Source organism: Copidosoma floridanum, unplaced genomic scaffold (genome assembly GCF_036245765.1).
Source record: "Copidosoma floridanum isolate Cflo_tuat_1 unplaced genomic scaffold, Cflo_Japanese_pri ptg000027l, whole genome shotgun sequence".
Classification (NCBI taxonomy): domain Eukaryota; kingdom Metazoa; phylum Arthropoda; class Insecta; order Hymenoptera; family Encyrtidae; genus Copidosoma; species Copidosoma floridanum.
In genome coordinates, this window is record NW_028321904.1 from 13,832,903 (window position 1) to 13,851,353 (window position 18,451).

General features: G+C 33.9%; 1 long non-coding RNA gene across 1 annotated transcript in view; it reads left to right on the forward strand.

The window, feature by feature from the left end:
• The window catches only part of LOC149373792 (uncharacterized), a 119,330-nt gene extending 112,460 nt beyond the window's left edge, over window positions 1-6,870 (forward strand). Inside the window, exon 3 of the long non-coding RNA XR_016293304.1 lies at window positions 6,687-6,870. This is a non-coding gene — a long non-coding RNA (uncharacterized LOC149373792). The remainder of the gene's footprint in view (window positions 1-6,686) is intronic.
• The last annotated feature ends 11,581 nt before the right edge of the window (window positions 6,871-18,451 follow it).

The window sequence follows — 18,451 nt, forward strand, 5'->3', positions numbered from 1 at the left end:
ACAAGTCGGATGAGTGATTTGGTACTAAAGCACTTATTGTCAATCCATACTTTCACAGTTGTGATATATATGACAACCATTTTATAGCAACATAGCTGCTACGCACTGTAATCTGCATTGAAAATCAATCTTAGCTATCCTATACTGATACAGATAGTTTTTTAAATGAAGTAACTAACATAACTACGTATAAAGTCATGATTGATAGTCTTAAAAAAGTCAGTACATGGGATTATGCTGAAAACAGTCAATACAGTATAATATGAGACCATTATAAGATTTTTGACCTTATATAAGATAAAAGTAATAGAAATATAATATTAGCAATTGTAGGGTTAAGGTAAAAAAATACAAAATCAAAAGTCATTTAAACAAGCAAAAGGTGTAAGAAGTAATGTTATTAAGGCTTCACGCACTTTTGATGATATCAAATGTCTGTGTGAAAGTACAAACATGTTTTGAGAGCAGAAAAGTATCTAATCAGGTCATCATAAACTCTTTTCAGGAAAATAAAATAAAATAGAGTTTTGGTTAGACACCTTGCCCTGGGGCTACTGTAGCATTATGCTAGAAGAAAGACTAATCAGTGAAGAAAAAGAAACCATTTATTAGAGAAGCGAGACTGAAGGTGAATCTACCAATTGACCAGTCAAGTTTCTGTCAAAAAAAGGATTAAGTCACACATGAGGAGCTGTAATAACCAACTGAGCTTAATATTTAAAAAAATCCAAACGGGATTTCCGTTGAAAATTTTATACTGTGCGTTCTGGTATGATTGCGCAGTCATCTAAGTTTCATGGTTGTCATAATTTCTTGAATAAGAGACTTATATCAACTAAAGGTTCGTAAATATTCAACATATTGTTTTTGTCAGATCAATGCACGCACTCGTGATTTCTTAAATGCTCTAAGCTGCAAGTGTTAATACACTATCGATAAATTTTTTATTTTACACAAGCTTTTTAATACATTACTTTGTGTTACCCATGACAAATTTGATCGCATCTCTAAAATTCAATATCTTTACACAAAAATGTGAGAGAAGATGAAAATAATCGCATTTTTATGTTCAGAAATCCGAAGAAAGTCAATACGCAATGTGGGACAAAGATTGTTGTTGAGATGGGTGATGAATTCCAAATGTTTCTTTCAAATTAAGTTGTAAATCTGTTATCAGAAAATGCAAATAAATTAACAAAATTGCAAAGAAATGCAAACAAAGTGCAATTATTTATGTTTGTTAAGGTAATAAATTTTAAATTTTCATATGCATAATTTTTCTAATAATTTTAGTGTAAATTAGAAGTCAACTTTATAGTAGTTTTGTGTATTTTTCTTTTGATTCTTTGTATTTCACAGCATTTTCCTAAATCGCAAGAAATCATTATTATGATAATTATTAATTTAAACATGTTTAAAATAAATCGAAAACATTTTATTCATACAATTAATAATAATAATTTTAGGAATCTGCAAATTTTTTTACATTAGCATCAAGTTTTTGAAAAATATGTAATAAACTTGTTTCATCAATTTAACTATTTTGAATATTATTAAAATCCAACTATTTAACAACGAAGAAATTTTATTAACTACTTACAATTTTTCTACAGAGTAAGTGTCTGGATACTTGCTTTTCTAGCCTTCCTACTTATAAAAACCTTTAAAGATTAGTTGCTCTTAATAATTTTTAAATGGTAAGTTGGTGGACTAGTAGGAGCTACTCGTGCTATAGTGGAAATTTCACTAGACCAGTTTAGCGTGTATTTTTTTCAAATACTTGCTCAATATTACTGACTCATACTTCATCACCTAGCTTAAATTTAGATTTTTTTCTTGCTGTTTTTTTTAAATGAAGAATTTATTATTATATTATTTGTATAAGTAACTGATAAATCTTTAGGTTTAATAGCTATCGTTTAATGTTTTTTGACATTATAAGCCATCAGTGACTTGGATAAAATAGCAATCTACTTATTAAATTCATCTACCTCTTCAGCTAAATCTTTTTTACGTATTAGGCTTGATGTACGATTAAATTGCTTACATATCGATGCTCTGAGATTTCTACAAGTAGAGTAAAAATGAATTTGTAAAACTTGCTTTGTAGAACTTACTTTGTAGAACTCTCTACCATAGTCTGTTAGTAAATTAGTTGGATTTTTTTCCTCTGTTATTATCGACTTCATAGATGCAGTCACATCTTTATCAGTCTCATTTTTTCCCATGCAAACTTTAAAAATATACTGATAATTGTAAGTATATCTCTATAACCTTTGTTTTAATTAGGTATCATCTCCACAAGATCAGCGTATCATTTTTTATCCAAGCTACGGACATTAAACCTCTGATGGACATTGTTTCGTCTGGTTGATTTCTGAAGCTCTTCAACTACTTCTTTTGTTTTTCGTAACAGTCTTCTAGAGTTATTTAAAAAATTGCGCCACAGTCTTCTTAACTTTATGTATTACACATGACGAATTTAGTACTGTTTCTGAGAATACATCATTTGAATCGCTTGATAGTAGACTTACATTTCTTATTCATGACACAGCTTGAGTGAATTGTACACTCATAAATTAGAGGCACAGATACTTGGCGGGCACTTGGTAGATACTTGATCGGTACTTGACGGGTACTTGAAAGGCACTTGGTGACTGATTGATAGGTACTTGGCGGATACTTGACAAGTTATTGTCATGCACTTGGCCAGTACATGATTGGTACTTAAGTCCTACGTAGTACTCGTTACGTACCTGTCAGATTCATGTCAAGTAACTATCAAATTCCTACCAAGTACCCGTCAAGGACTTGCCAAGAGCCTGTAAAGTCCCGCTAAGATCCCGTGAGGTCCGCAAAGTGTTTGCCAAGTACTCGTCACGGGCCTGCCAAGTATCTGCCAAGTGCTCGTTAAGTATGCACCACGTGACTGTCAACAATCGTCAGAACCTGTTCTTTTACGACCCTTTTCAAATGAAATTTTGCACATTTAACAGCAGCTTTCTATATACCTTTAAATGGGATGCTGAGGGAGAATCAAAATACCACTGAGTTCCAAGACCGTTTATACCCTGAAAAAATGGATTTTAAAAGTTAATACGACACCAAATTCGAATAAGTTCAGCATTGGCTCCAGCAAAATAAGTACTTTGGTAAGTGTACAAATCAGTGCAGTGACCGCGTCTTAAAACAAACTAATGATAGGTAGCCAGAAAGGCTTTGGATAAGTAATTCTATATAATTTTAAAATGGACTACTCGAGTGACAAGACGTATTAAAACTACAACATAACCTTCCATTGTATCCCTTCCACAACGCTTGGTCATACGTGCTGAAAAAAGTCATGCCAGATCAACACTAAATTCTTGAAAGGGTAGACATGAAATAACACGTAATGTAGGCAAATTACTAATGAACGGGGTTTCAGTACGTGACAAATACCTTGAAAGGAAAGGGGTTAAATAAGAGATTTCTGATCTAATCGTCTACCTACCGCGTAAAATCCAATAAGTCTGATGTATTGTTGATAGAGTCAGCTGTACTTCTCCATGAAGTGTAAGTCTATGAAGATATTTAATGAAAAGAAAAATCAAATGATTTTTATCAGACAAATTTATAGGATGACATAGAATTACAAACTTCACGGTAAATTTATAAACATTCTGTTTTAAAGCATTGTTTTGATGTTTATAACAATAAAAAAAAAAATTAATTTTTGTAAATTTTGTCGCTTTCTCATGAAAAATTTTATTTTGCAACTAAAAGTATTGCAAATTTCTCAGTCAGTAATACATATTTTTCTATATTAAATGGCTTTGATTTTGTCATAAAAAAACATAAATTATAAAAAAATGTTCTAGCTTACTCTAAAGCCGAGATATAACAAACCGACACTTTTGCAACTTAATATCTACATTTTCTTATAATTACATTTAAATTGACATCATAGGTTTTTTTCTTCGTTGAGAAAAATTTTCTTGGTATAAAAATTTTTTTTCGCACTTTCTCGTCATTAACGTGTTATTAGCAACAAGTTATGAGTTTAAAAAAGTGTCTGTTTTATAGGAAACTTAATGAAACAAAGATTGACGATTGTAAAATACCTTTAAGATGATTAGAAACGAATATATAAGCAATAAACTGAGTCGAAAATTTGCATTTGTTCATAAATTGTTAAAAAAATAAATGATACCAACTTTTGATTGGAAAAAACTCTTTTTCTCATATTCCTTGGAAAATTTGGTAGGGAAATGATAGATTTTTATTCTACTGAAAAACATAAGATTGAAAATTTCCTTGGGGCTATGGACTAAGATGGCAGCATGTCATAGCGAAGATGAAGAATGCTACAGTGAGGCACGCAGCACAAGCAGCAGCGATCGTTCTCAATACTTAAGTGCTGACAGATGGTGCAGTAACTTCAATAGTGCCCAACATTGTTTCATGATGGCCAAGAAGCGTGCTCAATATGATAGTCGTATTTGCTAGAGAGCTGTCGTATGCATGCGTACACAACTTTTAAAATTATACACTAAGTCTTCAAATGCACTCTCAAAATGGCGAGTCGCTTTGTGCTTGTGCACACAGGGTACGCTGATGCGCACAGTGCCACCTATCTATATGTAATAGACATAGTGTATAACAACAACAAAAAAGTTAGACGGGACTATGACAAAAAATTAACGAGTTAAAACAATTAGTCATTCACCAAAGTTGACGATGCTATAAGAATGAACCGAAATGGATAAGACGGATTAGCCGTCGACGAATGCCTAAAGCATCAACTCGTCAACACATGGAGTTTTTGAAAAACTTAGGCCTAAGAGTAAGAGCTCCTGGTTGCTTGAGCTTTTTTTGCTGCTTTTAATCAAGAAAAATGTTGAGTTGAAATAGATTCTTAGTATTGAGTCAGGCGTGGTATTTGATAAGATTCGAATCCTAGTTAAGCATTTAAGTTTCGTACTTTCAAACAAGATTAGTTCTTACCTTCTTAAAATTACCTACATATTGCTTGATATATAACAACTAAAGTTTATGGTTCTCTGTTGAGAACAACACAAGTCAGCAACGCCATCTGCCATCTGTTTTAAGATATATGATATGAACTAAATGGTATACAAATTTTTAAGTGTGAGAGTGTTAGATTGACAGCTATAATAAAAGGATGGATATTTTTCTGTTCTTGCTAGAGTTTAATACTAAAAAATGCTGGTTGAATTAATACTTAAGTAAAAAATCTATTATTAATGATCACTTTTATTTTGAAGTATCAATATCTTTGAGTGTGACATTCGGTATTGCTGAAGACTATCGCAAAATTGTAGTAAACGCAAAACATAAATCAATTCTTATAAGATCGAGAGATGATGCTTGCGCTGTGATACAAGTACCTCATAACCAAAATTATGAAAAATATAAGCTCTCCTTGACTCAGATTAAAGAAATTGTGTCTCACGTAACTACATCAAACGGATGAAAACTCATTTTCTCAATATTTATGCGAAAGACAAGCCTTCTTCTATGAGTTTCCACAACTCGAAGTTGCATTAGTATCCTCTATTACCAAAAACTTCTAGGCATGTTTGGATTGTCAAAACGTTTAATTAGTTAGGGGAGCCTCATTTTGTTATTTTTGGCTTGCTGAAGAAATGAGCTTACTTCTAACGCCCGTCTCTTTGATCGTTATAGTGTCAGCAATGTGAAACTATTCTTAGTCCTCACACTACTATTCTTATGGGAATCTTAAGAATCTTAATCTTGAAAATAATAAAAATCAGATTTGAATATAAGATCATACGTATAAATATTTTCAAGCAGTTTGTAACAGAAAAGAGCCATAGTCTATAATGTACACAAAAGATTTTATAACACACACGACATTGTAATTGACTGTTTTAAGCAAAATAAGGCTTTGGAACCTTGGAAATTGAAAGATCTTTCACCCTGAGGATATGATGATCCATAAATACAGCTTCCTGGAGCTTAAGTAATAGAGCGCTTGCCTGGAGGGCTTAGGTTCAAGATCCTGCTTTGTCACTTTTTTGCAGGTACCTTTGTAATTTTTTCCATATGTCTCAAACACTGTGGCGCTCCTTGCCAGTATAGTGTAATGCTTCTGTACCATCTGAAAACCAGTGAAATGGTGCCTAGTTCTGTGGTATGATGCATACACCGTGACATCAGAGTAGTAAAATTAAACGTTGCAGAAAAATAAAAACCCCGTAAAAAAAAATAGCAATAGTAGTTTGCGTCAAAACAGAATGTTATTTTTGTTTTAATAACATAAATCAGGTGTTTAAGTAGGCTATCTGCCAATAAGAATATAATATTTTCTTATAATGTAAATAGAGATAAATTTTTCGAACGTGCTTGAGTTTACTATGCGTAGTATTAAAAAAAAATGTATAGAAATTTTTTTTTATTTAAATCATAAAAAATTGAGCTATCTGTTGTTACTCAAAAACTGTTTAATTTACACATATAATTCTCAAGTTTTCTTAAAAATTCTGACTATCTTAATAATTTTGTAAGCTAAGGGAGCTTTTTATTTGCATTAAAATAAATTGATACATATATTATGAGACAACTACTACAATGAGTGTAAGCAGATAAAAATACAAAATAAATTAATATTAAAAATGTAATCATATTTTAAGAAAATGTGTTAGATAATGATTTTTTTCTAGGCTCAACAGTCATGTTTTTGCTTACTTCAGCAATGTAATTTACTATCAGAAGTTATAAAGCACCTACTTGTAGGAGAAAACTTAAACTTATTGCGTCAAAACCTACAGGGCAATCAAATACTATGCTTATTAGCTAATCTCATTGAGTTTGCCGATACAGAAATTGATGAATTCCAAGAAAAAATCGAATCTTTTCATTTGTCGGTAAGAAAAAAAATTCTGTATAGCATGTGTAGTATCTAAAAAATTATTTTGAAGTTTTATTTCTTATAAGTAATTATTCTTCTTTAGACATTTAATTTTTTTAGATCTCAGTTGAAATTGTAACCTTATCAAAGAATCACATAAAATTCTATTTTTAAGAAAAAATCAGTAGAATTATCCCATATTTTTTTTTATAATAGTATACTATTGGATTAAGATTGTATCAAATTGTTGAATTAATTTACCAATTGCCCTTTTTAACCAATTGACAATCCTTACAATTATTTGTTATCTTATGCTCTTTAAAGTAGTAAAAAATACACAAGAAAACAGTGTATATAATGCTATTATCGAGCCTGTCTCAATTATCGAGGGCCTGTGTTATAATTACAACAATATTGACTAAAGGTTAAAATACACGCATCAACTGTTTTTCTTTGTTTTTATTAATTTATTGAATAATGTAGTCTACAAACCTCTCGAATTACTGACACTTTGATAAAATTAACACGTAAAAAATAAGATTGGATCATTAAAATACAGTAATCATGTGTCCAAAAATCTTGAGAAAATGCATATTTCACTCTCTTATAAGAAATTCACTGTCTTGATTACATACATCACATAAATGTAACGTTAATATCGTAATACTTTTTACAAAGTAATACGATTTTTTTTTTTCAACTATTGTTTTCTTTCTTTTTTATTAATAACAAAATTGATGATAGATGCAATACCTGTATCTTGACCCTAAAACCGATGCGCTCAATAAGCAATACTTATAATCGTATCTAATCTCAATCTCTTTTCAAAAGTTGATATTCAAGTCGATATAAAGTCAGTTTTTTTTTTTTGTGGAGGGAGGGGAAATGCATTGAGGCACACCGCAGGGACAGCGGCAGTGTAGGACTCGGTGGATTTTTTTTATTAGACCACCCATACTTACTAAAAACCCCCCCATGCCACGTGGCTTTTGATCCATCCGGGAACCGCGTTAGCATTACTTCAGGGTGGAGCCACCAGGGAGACCATCGCGTCTCACAGCATTAACGAGCTAACTCGCCACCATTTGCTAGAGGTGCTAATGCTCTCGAGTCCTGAAAAGGACTCGGAGTCCCTGAGGACCAGCACCTTGTCTAGCGCTTCAGAGTAGGCCGCCTACTCAGCCAGCACCACTATAAGCTTAATGCTTTCCCTTGCTGATAAGTAAAAAACACCCAGCGCAGCGTGGGTCCACATAAGCCTGTCTTTCAACTCAAGGCCTTTTTGCCTTATTTTAATCCTGCTTGGGCCTTATCCCTGGCCTCTTTCAGGGCTCTTCTGAATAAAGGGCAGCTCCCGCTGCCTGCTTCGTGCTTGTTGTCCGTTGTTGGGCAAAGAAAGCACCGTGCTGGGCCTGGACACTCTTTCTTCCGGTGGTTTGAGCTTCCACACCGAAAGCAAAGCTTAGATCTGTTACGTTCTCACAGTAGCCCGAGACGTGTCCATATCCCAGGCATTTATAACATCTTGTTACTTCAATTCTTCTTCGAATTCGGCAGCTTACAAAGCTAACTCGTAACCTGCCTTCCTTTTCTACTTGTCTGGCAGATGCTTCGTCCACCTTTATTAAAGCCAGCCTCTGTCCTCTGGCATTTGGCTTTAAGAAAGCAACTTCTGGCTCCTGGCTCTGATGTTCAAAAGTCCTAGCGAAAGCTTTAATAAGTATGTCTCCTTTTTCTGTAGTGACAACACTTTGGACTGCCACTTTAGCCTTATCGGGGTCAAAGTTCGCCTTCATAGTCTTCAGCACCGTTGCAAAGGTCTGTCCTTCAGCCATCTTCACTACTACCGTTGTTGTGGCGTCCACTCTTTTCTTCCGGCTTGTTTTGTCATTCAGTGGAATTTCTTCTTGTTTGCCACTGCCTGTTTTCTTTTTCTTTGAAGACATAGCCTGCTGGCGTTTCTCAAGGCTGTCAGTTGGGCTCCTGTTTCTCTTACTTTGTTCTATTTTCTTTAACGCAGTGTTCAGAGTTTGTTTCTGTACATGCCGTCGGAAATTATCTCGCCTTTTTTCCCTCCACTACAGGGATTTAAATGACGACTTCCAAGCGTTGGTAAACAAATCTTCTTTAGTAAGGCATCCTTTTCTTAGCACCTCTGCCTCTTGAAGATGCTTAAGCGCCGCTTTGAGCCCATTTTTAACAGCGTTTGCTGTGTTGCCGTACTTATCATTAATCAGTTGTAGCGTCTCTGCAATGTCATTCGTTGCTGATTGGACTTTATCAGCAACTTGCTGTCGCTTTACTCCAAGCCTAGTGACACTTTCTTCTAAAGAGGCAAGCTCTTCCTGGGTCTGGTGGCTAAATACCGACACGTTGCTAACCTCGGTGTCGTTAGTGCCTATACTCGACAGGCTTCCTCTTCGTCCTTAGTCTGTAAGAAAAGGCCATGGAACATTTAGCAGTCCCTGTTGGCCATGAGACACGTCTTTGTGCCCCCCCCCCCCAGAATCCGTGATGCCTGCGTCAGTCACCCGGGCTTTCACCGGATCGGAACTGCCGGCGGATACCCTCAGAGAGGTTACCGCCTGGGGTACTTGTTTTACATCGACGTTTTTCATTTTACAATCTTTTTAGTGTCGTACTGACCCGCGAAGGCCATCACTACCCTTTTTTTCTAGAAATAAGTATTTGGAAAGGGTTAAAACCAGGGCAGCAGCCCTCTCTGTTACCAGAGAAAACCGCTACTTGCTCGGGCCGGCCAGGAGTCGGCACTCTCCCTCATTCCCACCCACGGAGACTGCCCTAGCGTTGAGTAACAAGTGTAAGAATGGTGTTTTTGTGTAATGTATGTATTTGTTGGTACACAACGGTCATCCCAGCGAGACGAGCGGCAGGTGTACAGTCCCGAGACCGCGCAGACAACCCAACAAAACGGGCTGGCGTAAGGCACTAAGGTGCCGCCATATAGCCTCCTCAGTGGTAGTAAGCCTAGATTAGTCGGCCCACCAAGTCTTTTTTGTTTATGAGGCGTACAGCTATATCAGATGTGGTAACCCAGACTTACCCGGGCCTCATCATCCGGCTTCACCCGTCGCCAGGCCTCCAACGCAAGCCCGGAAAAGGACCCGCCATACGCAACCCAGGACAATCCGTAAGTGTCCCTGTGTTAGTTTAGGGAGAGTGTGTGATGCATGTATCTGAGAAGAATGTTTTGACCGCCGCTTACTTTTATACACGACGGGTGCTTGTTCTTGTTGGCCCGCATCAAGCAATGGAGTGCCACCTACGGAAGCAGCAAAAAGTGAAGAACAAGGAGCACAAGCAGAGCCGGCCCATGCATCCACACCGATGGAGGCATGGGGCACTAGTCCCCTGTCCACATCGTCGCAGATACACACGCCAACGCCACACACGCCCCCCGATCCACGCCCACAACCACTACCAGAGAGAGCCACCCCAGCTGCCCATCGTCACCTCATATTTTAAGAGGATGCCCTTATCCGCCACCCGGGGAAGCGCCCGGTATGGAGAAACTAGTGAAAACCCCACCCGGGGATATAAAGTCAGTGGAAGGTGGTAGGGTGTCTTAATTAAAAATAATGTAAGTCGTAATAACAGAAATATGCTTATATAATGAGTTTTTAAATTAAATAATTTTAGCAGTCCCCGGCATTGCCTGAGACTCACTGAATAAAACACTGTAGTGTGTTGACACGTAACGTAAAAAGTTTTCAGTTGAAAATTTTACACTTATTCTGAAGCTTCTTAGAACAAAACACTTTTTTTTATAACATTTTAGTTTTTAATTCATGCAGTTTATTAGGTCAAATAATAAGCTGTAAAAAGTAAAAAAAATATAATAATGCTAAAAAGTACTACGCGTTCCTAACGCAATCAGAAATTCGAAGGCCCTAAAGGGTCGTTGATTTGCACTTTCTCATATTTCAATATATTAAAAGGGCTATTATTAAAATTTTAATACTCAAAACTGACAAAAAATGTATAGTTACATAATTTTTTCTAACCTTAAAACTTTATTACCAGAGTAACAACGCCTTATAGCTTCATCTTCATTTTTCAGTGCCACAGTAAATACAAATAGATAGATCTCATACTTGATGGATTCTTTATTCGTCAATGTTAACGCTGCTGTTTCAATCTCAATGAATGTTTTGCATCAGTTTCTTAACACCTTAAATTATATACTTATAAGCATTTAAAGTTTTCCTTTCAATGTTCCCCCTTGCTATAAGCATTGTTGGAACTCTTGTGAGCCCGAAGGGCTTTTTTTGTTCGCTCAGTTAAGTTTTAATATATTTTTTAGCAAGGTAGTTCGATGTTCAATGACCCTAAACAGGACTGGTGAGATTGATTGTGATTTAATAAACGTAAAGACTTATGATGGCCTTGAAAAAGGCTAGTGGTAATACTTCTTGTTATTCTTTATCATCATTCCCAATGATGGAGAGATGGCTGAATGGCTGTGGATAGCTGAACTCTTATCCTCAGATTCTCTGCGTACGGAGATCCTTAGGAAAGAAGGTACGTCACTGACCAAAGAATATCTCGTTTTTGGTCCGTTCCGGGAAACCAACCACTCACCATTGTTTGGGAAAGTAAGCATGGGCAATACTTCCTCCATAAGTATGCCGTTAGGATAAACCACCATGGAGGAGACTGAAGAAATTTTTAGCCGATGTGGTTGCCTGAACTTCTCAGAGTCGTTTTTCCTGATTTGCTGTTGTAGCTGTTGTAGCTCTGATAGTACTAGGTTAGTTGGAAGAATGGTTACGAAACCCTGAAGTGTTAGAGCAGATTGTGATTTGACTAGACGTCTCCTGGTATGATGTCGGAGACATTGGTATTTAAAACGCCTATGTTTTTGTAACACTTTGTAATCTTGGTGATTTAGGGTGTTATCCGACTTAAATAAATCGTCCATTGGAAATGAGTTTTTTTGTTCTCCGGGACACCTAGCTGCACGACTAACATTTCTGTTCTCGATGTACTGCCTGTGAACGACTATAGGGATCGACATTTCGCTCGGGAATATTATATTCAGACACACTTACTTTGGTTGCAGGTTGCTTCGATTTTACTTTGATGCTACCTAGTAAATCCTCCTAAACCAAAGTAAAAAGCTAGCGTATTTTTACCAAACTTCAAGCTTATTGCTCGCTATTGTTATTAATTTTTTAAAAATAAGATCAAACAAAAATAATCTAAAAAATGTCAAGAATCTGTATGTAAAATTTCAACAAAATCAGTAGAGTAGCTTTCGTGGTTATCAATCAAAATAGTTTTTCTGTCTTTGCTTCAAATATCAGTAGTATGCAAACAAATATAGGTGAACATTGGTATCAAGTTGCGTAATGGTTAGTAAGATTTGAAGTTTTACAAAAACAGAGGTGGAAGCTGTGTCGTGGATTTGAGTGTGTGTGACGATAGTGGGGGACTGTGAGGGCCAGTCGAGGTATAGACAGAAGCTAATCTAAGCTAAAATACAGGTAAAGATGATACAATTATACCTTATGTTATGTCGCAAAGGCTCTAGGGTGATAATAATGATATATGGAAAGTTGTAAATGGCTGTGAGGGTTAGTGTGAAATGTTTTACATAAACAACTACGTAAAATATAAAGAGGAATATATATATATATATATATATATATATATATATATACAAGAGTGTGTAGGTGTCTGTAGGTATAGTATATCTGTAGGTCTGTGGGTGTGTGTGTGGGTAGGTGTGTGTGTGTGTGGTTGCATGAGTTGCTGAGAGAGTGTAAACAAAAAAATTTTATTGTGTATATTTCACACTAAAATAAAAACAATTTTGCCTTGTTTTGAGGAAGGTTAAGGGAGTTGAGAGAAAAAAAAAATAAAGAGATGGTTAAGCAGGCGTAAGAACAAATTAATTCGTAACAATGAGGGCTGAGGGGGATAATCTGAAATCTTATTGTGTTAGTTAAGTATATATATATATATACACATATGTATGTATATATGTATATATCTTCCTATATTATATAGTCGTAAGAGTTGGAGCAAGGTTTTGCTCCCCCCTAAGCCCCTCGCTCCCCTTTCGACCCACCCCTCTGCTTCCCCATATATAATGTAAATATATTTGTAAAGTCTTATATATTTACTGTTACAAGTGGTCTAATTTTCACATATAATTTTATTTGACCATAACAAAAAATTTTGTTACAATTATCTTACTTACAATGTTTATTTTGATCACATACTTTAGAATGTCTTTTAAGGTGCTCTGCTCTTACATAACCTTTGCCACAGTTTGAAAAAATATTTTTTTAAACATTTTTTTCATGACTTTTCAAATGTCTCTGTAAGTGATAATTTTTTTTGAAACTTTTTTCGCATTTAATACACTTCAAATTTTTTCAATGTTTTGGCATTCCTTTGTGTGGCGCAAATAGTTTTTCTTGTCTTATATTATAATGCTACATAGATCACATACAAAAAATTTTTTTTTGTGAATTTTTTCGTGCGGTGATAAACACTCTTGATTTGAAAATTTTGAGTTACATTTGTCACACTGATAAAATTTTGCATCCATGATAGTGTATGTGAAAACAAATTACAAAAAAACGGATTGCTTATGATAACACAAAACTGAGTACTAGACGGTACTAAAATTTGCTTTTTTGATTAAAGATAAAATTTGCAAGAAAGTATCAATATAGTAATGAACCATAGAATAGTTTTTTTGTTACTCTAAAATTTCTTTCTAAACAATATTTTTAATTTTAAATTTGTTTTCTGATTCAATTTGAATAAAAATTTTTTTTGGGTTTCTACATCTAGACAATGCAACATATAATTGCCCATGAGAAAATAATGGTTTTCTTAGGTATAATCCTAAGGCATCCAAACTTTGACCTTGAGATTTATTGATAGTCATAGAAAAAGCTAAGGTAATTGGAAATTGTTTTCTGTACAATATCAATGGTAGCGAAGAAGAATTGTTTATTTGTAGTGTTATTCTTGGAATAAAGACTTTATTTCCTATTTTTTCACCTGTGATTATTTCAGCTTTGATGTTGTATTTGAATAATTTTGTAATTCGTAATCTTGTACCATTGCAAAGTCCTTCAGATATGTTAAGGTTTTGTATCAACATAACAATAGCGTTAATCTTCAAATTCAATTTATTCAATTCATGTGGAGAAAGATTTTCTCTAATACTATTTAAATATTCTGTAGGGAAATTAATATAAATATCATCGTCTGATTGATCTACTCCTTTGTGAGTTGCTTAATCAATACTATAGTATGTTACTAATGTTCCTACCATATTATTTAAAATTTTTTTGTTCAAAAAATGAGTTTATTCATTGTGAGATGTTCATATAGCTTTACTTATAAAAGAATCATTATTATTATTGAAAATTTTAGAACATACATCATTTGTCTTCCATATCTGAGGAATTTTTAAAGTTTTAATTTTGCCTTCTCCTATATCCAGTAGCAATGAAGAAAATTTGTTATGAATTGAACGTATATTATTTTTCAAATAAAAAATATTAAATAAAGGCCAAAAATTGGAAAATTGTATGGTTTCTTGAACAATAGCAATTTTGCTTCCGTTTTTTACTACTGGGAGAATTTGACGACAGTCTCCACCTAAAATTATTATTTTATTTCCAAAAGGTTTATTACTACTAGATAAATCTTTTAAAGTCCTATCAACGATTTCTAACGCTTTTTTCGGTATCATAGAAGCTTCATCCCAAATTTATTACGTAATTTTTGTTTATCTGTCTCAAACTAGGAGAATGAACTTTCTATAGTGCTTAAGTCTAAAGGAAGTCTGAAAGTTTTGTAAGTGGTCATTCCCTTTGGGAGCAGAATAGAAGCAATACCTGTCCAATCTACTATAATAATTTTTCTTCAATTGATATGAAATAATAAATTAATGTTTTGTATAGAAAAGTTTTTCCAGATCCACCAGGACCATCGATGAAAAAAATTTTTTTTTCAAGTTTTATTATTTCTTGAAAAATTCGACGTTGATCATGAATGGAGTTGTGAAAACATTTCATGAAATTTATGTTTACAAAATATTCTTTCATCATTGTCAGTATCGATATTTTTTTTATCGTCTGTTGGTTCTAGTAAACTGAAATCTTTACAAGACATATTTTCAAAATTAAAAATTTCGTTTGATTGTAAGAGAGCTTGATTTTGATTACTCTTACAATCTTCAGTGAAAAATTTTTTGTATTTGTTCCAAATAATATTACCAAAACAATTTTTAGACATTATAAACCATGCGAAAAATTTTCTTAGTTGAAAAGGCAGCATAAAGTTACATGCTTCTTTAAAAATTAAATCGTTTTGAAAATCGCTTTCTACTAATCCCATAGAAATAGCTGTTATTAGTCAGGAAAAATAAAAAGTGATTGTTAAAAATTCATGTAATCAATCATGATCAATATACATTTTCTACACATATGAATTTTAAGTAACAATTAATAAAATTCGGGTTTTTTTCCATACTTCGTAAATCTCATTTGCAATTACGGGGGTTGGTGCGCAGAGCGCGCAGGGGGCATATATGGTTATGATAGCTTAGAAATATTTATTTACACATACAGGATAGACAGCTTATTTGAAAAAGAGGGCCACTAGAAGAAATTATAAAGCTCACCAACAAAAAGTCAAGGGCACATCTCTTTATCTATATAAACTTCACCACTTTCATTTAAAATAAGCAGCTTGTTCTTCATATTTCCTTAAAAGCAGACCAGTAATCATTCCTCAGCGTAAAAAATTTATTTTCGAGTATTTTTGAAAAATGCTATAGTCTTCCGAATTCTGTAAAATATACTTTAACATATTATTTTCATACTAACAATTAATTTTGTTATTTTTTAAGGCTTAAAAAAATAGTAACAGAAACCTTATTTTGAAAAAATTACCCTTATAACACAATAAAAGGGGGGGTTAGCGCGCAGAGCACGCAGGGGTGGAGTCCTACTAGTATATATATGTATGCGTGTGTGTCTCCTTATATGTTATATAATTATATTGGTGGGGCTGTCCAAACAATCCCCACATTACCATCGTCGCCCTACAGCCTCCTCCCTTAACCTCCGTACCGTGCAAAGGACAATTTTTTCTATTTCTGTGTGAATTGAACCTATTAAACCTTGTGCAACCTTCCATGCTACTTCTTTTGCCCCCCAGAACCTTACACTGCCCCCACAGAAACTTTTATTATTTTAGGATACTGTGACAGTCATTCTGTTTCAATAAAAATATGTTTAAGAACTGTACAAATGGAGTAATTTGCCTACCCTACAGCCTTTTTCTACACGTTCTCACAAAAACTTAGAACGTATAGTACTGACACTTTATTGTAGAGACATTCTGAAATACTTACCCTCACAGCCCCTACAGGTCCCCTCAATAAGCTTATAATTTTTCGTGAGATTACTTTATAAAATGAAATAAAGAACTTATCCCTCATCCCCTTTATAAAAATGAAAATTTTTCTTAGATACCTGTTATTCTGATATTTGTCAACACCTTATCTCCACTGTACAATAACTACAATTTGTATTTTTCCTGTTTAATAAGTTTCTGTCTTAATAACAATAAATTTAATCATAAATCAAACCTTTCAAATCAAAGAAGTCAACGAAGTAAAAAGTCCTAATGGTATATCAAAAGACATTACATTTGAATCCTTCTGTATAGTACATATAGTATTTGTTATTTACTTGCCACAATTCTTTGTGGATGAGAATTGCACGCAATGCATGCAAAGACCGGGTGATAATGAATAATCAATTTGTCTTACAAGAATTTCTTTAAATGATAAAGATTATCATGTTTTACTATTTTATTTCAAAATTCAACGTGTAAACATTTTTAATAAGATGACTATTCAATAAAATAAGATGTAAAATGAAAAAAATTGGAAACTTTTCAATTCTACTAATCAATTTAAAACGAAAAATAGAGTATTAGTAGGTAAAGCGCGCAGTAGGGCATAGCCCCACAAGTATATATTTATCTTCTTATTTAATATTGGGTTATTTAATATTAGGTTATTTTCGGTAACCCCCTCTAAAATTTTAAATTTTTATGTATATCCTCTGCTTCCTTACATTTTTATAACCGAATAATAGTATAACCCAACACAATTTTCTTGAGCCGTACCTCTGCCTCTTCTCCACCCTCTCCTTATTTTATAACCCAATAACAGTATATCCTATCACAATTTTAAAGGTCTTGCCCTCCTTTAGCTGCATCTCTATGATAAAATTGTAAAGGTTTTCATATCATTTTAAGTTATATTACTTTTTGCAGTCTCTACTTGTGAACTCCTTACAGTTTTTAGACAACTCTTAAGCCTTCTCACAATTTCTAATTACATTGTCTTAGGAACGCTCTAATCTTTATTCTAGTCCTCTTCAGCCACTTTCTACAACTCCCTTGATAATTTTTTATCTATATATGTTTTTTAGCACTTTACCACACCACCTTTAAAGTAGTGCTATGGCTCGCTTGTTTTTTTCTTTTTTAGTTTTGAAAAAGTTTATTAGTTGCTTTACATAGTTTATATGCAGTGTATGTTTACAAAATAATTTTATTGGATAATTTTTATTTGAAGTAATTCAAGCACATATTTTATTATTTATATCCTTAGGAGTGATTATTATATTGTCAGAATGTTATATTATGAGTAAATGTACATGCAGTAGTCCACGTTTTTGGAAATCTACTGTGTAAACATTAGCTAATACATTACCAAAAATGTTATTACGCATTATATCGTTTAAAAGTAATTGTTATTGTATGTGGCATAGCCGATGAGTTATACTTAGTATATAGTTTGGCACTGTCTTTTTTTTTTTAAAGTAAGACAGAAAAATTTTCAATATTTTTTTTCATTTAAGATAGCACGTTATTGTAATAAATATATTTGATCTACTGCATTTTTTTTATTTTTGCCATACCATCGTAATAATGTTGTTGCATGTAATGAAGTCCTCCAACATACGTTGATGGCAATATATATGGGCGTGTCCACTGACATTAGGCCACTTTGCGCTCGACGGACTTTTCTTGCTCGAACACGCTGTGCTCGACTCGCTCATAATGGGTGGGAAATAGCTAAAAAAATTAATAAGAAATACGAATCAACAAATTTTGATTTCGTCTTTCCAATAGTGCTATTTGTTTTTTCTCAGAACCTTTTTTTCGTGGAGAAAAATGATTCAGAAGTTTAGGACATTTATCTAAAATTCGCCATGGTTAACAAAAATAAAATTTGCACGAATCGAAACAGCAGTGCTAAGACATTAACTTCACAAATTGTTAGAGTAGAAGAGCAAAAAATGCTTGAATCACAAGCTAATGGAAACGTTGGCATGAGCAAGTCGCACGGCAGCGAGGCGTGCAGTTGACGCCACATTGCCACGTGGAGACACACTGTTACTAACGAGTTTGTTGTATATTGTCGCCTCACCACTGGGAAACTTGCTCATGCAATCGTCTTCATTTGCTTGTAATTCACACATTTTTTGCTCTTCCACTCTAAAA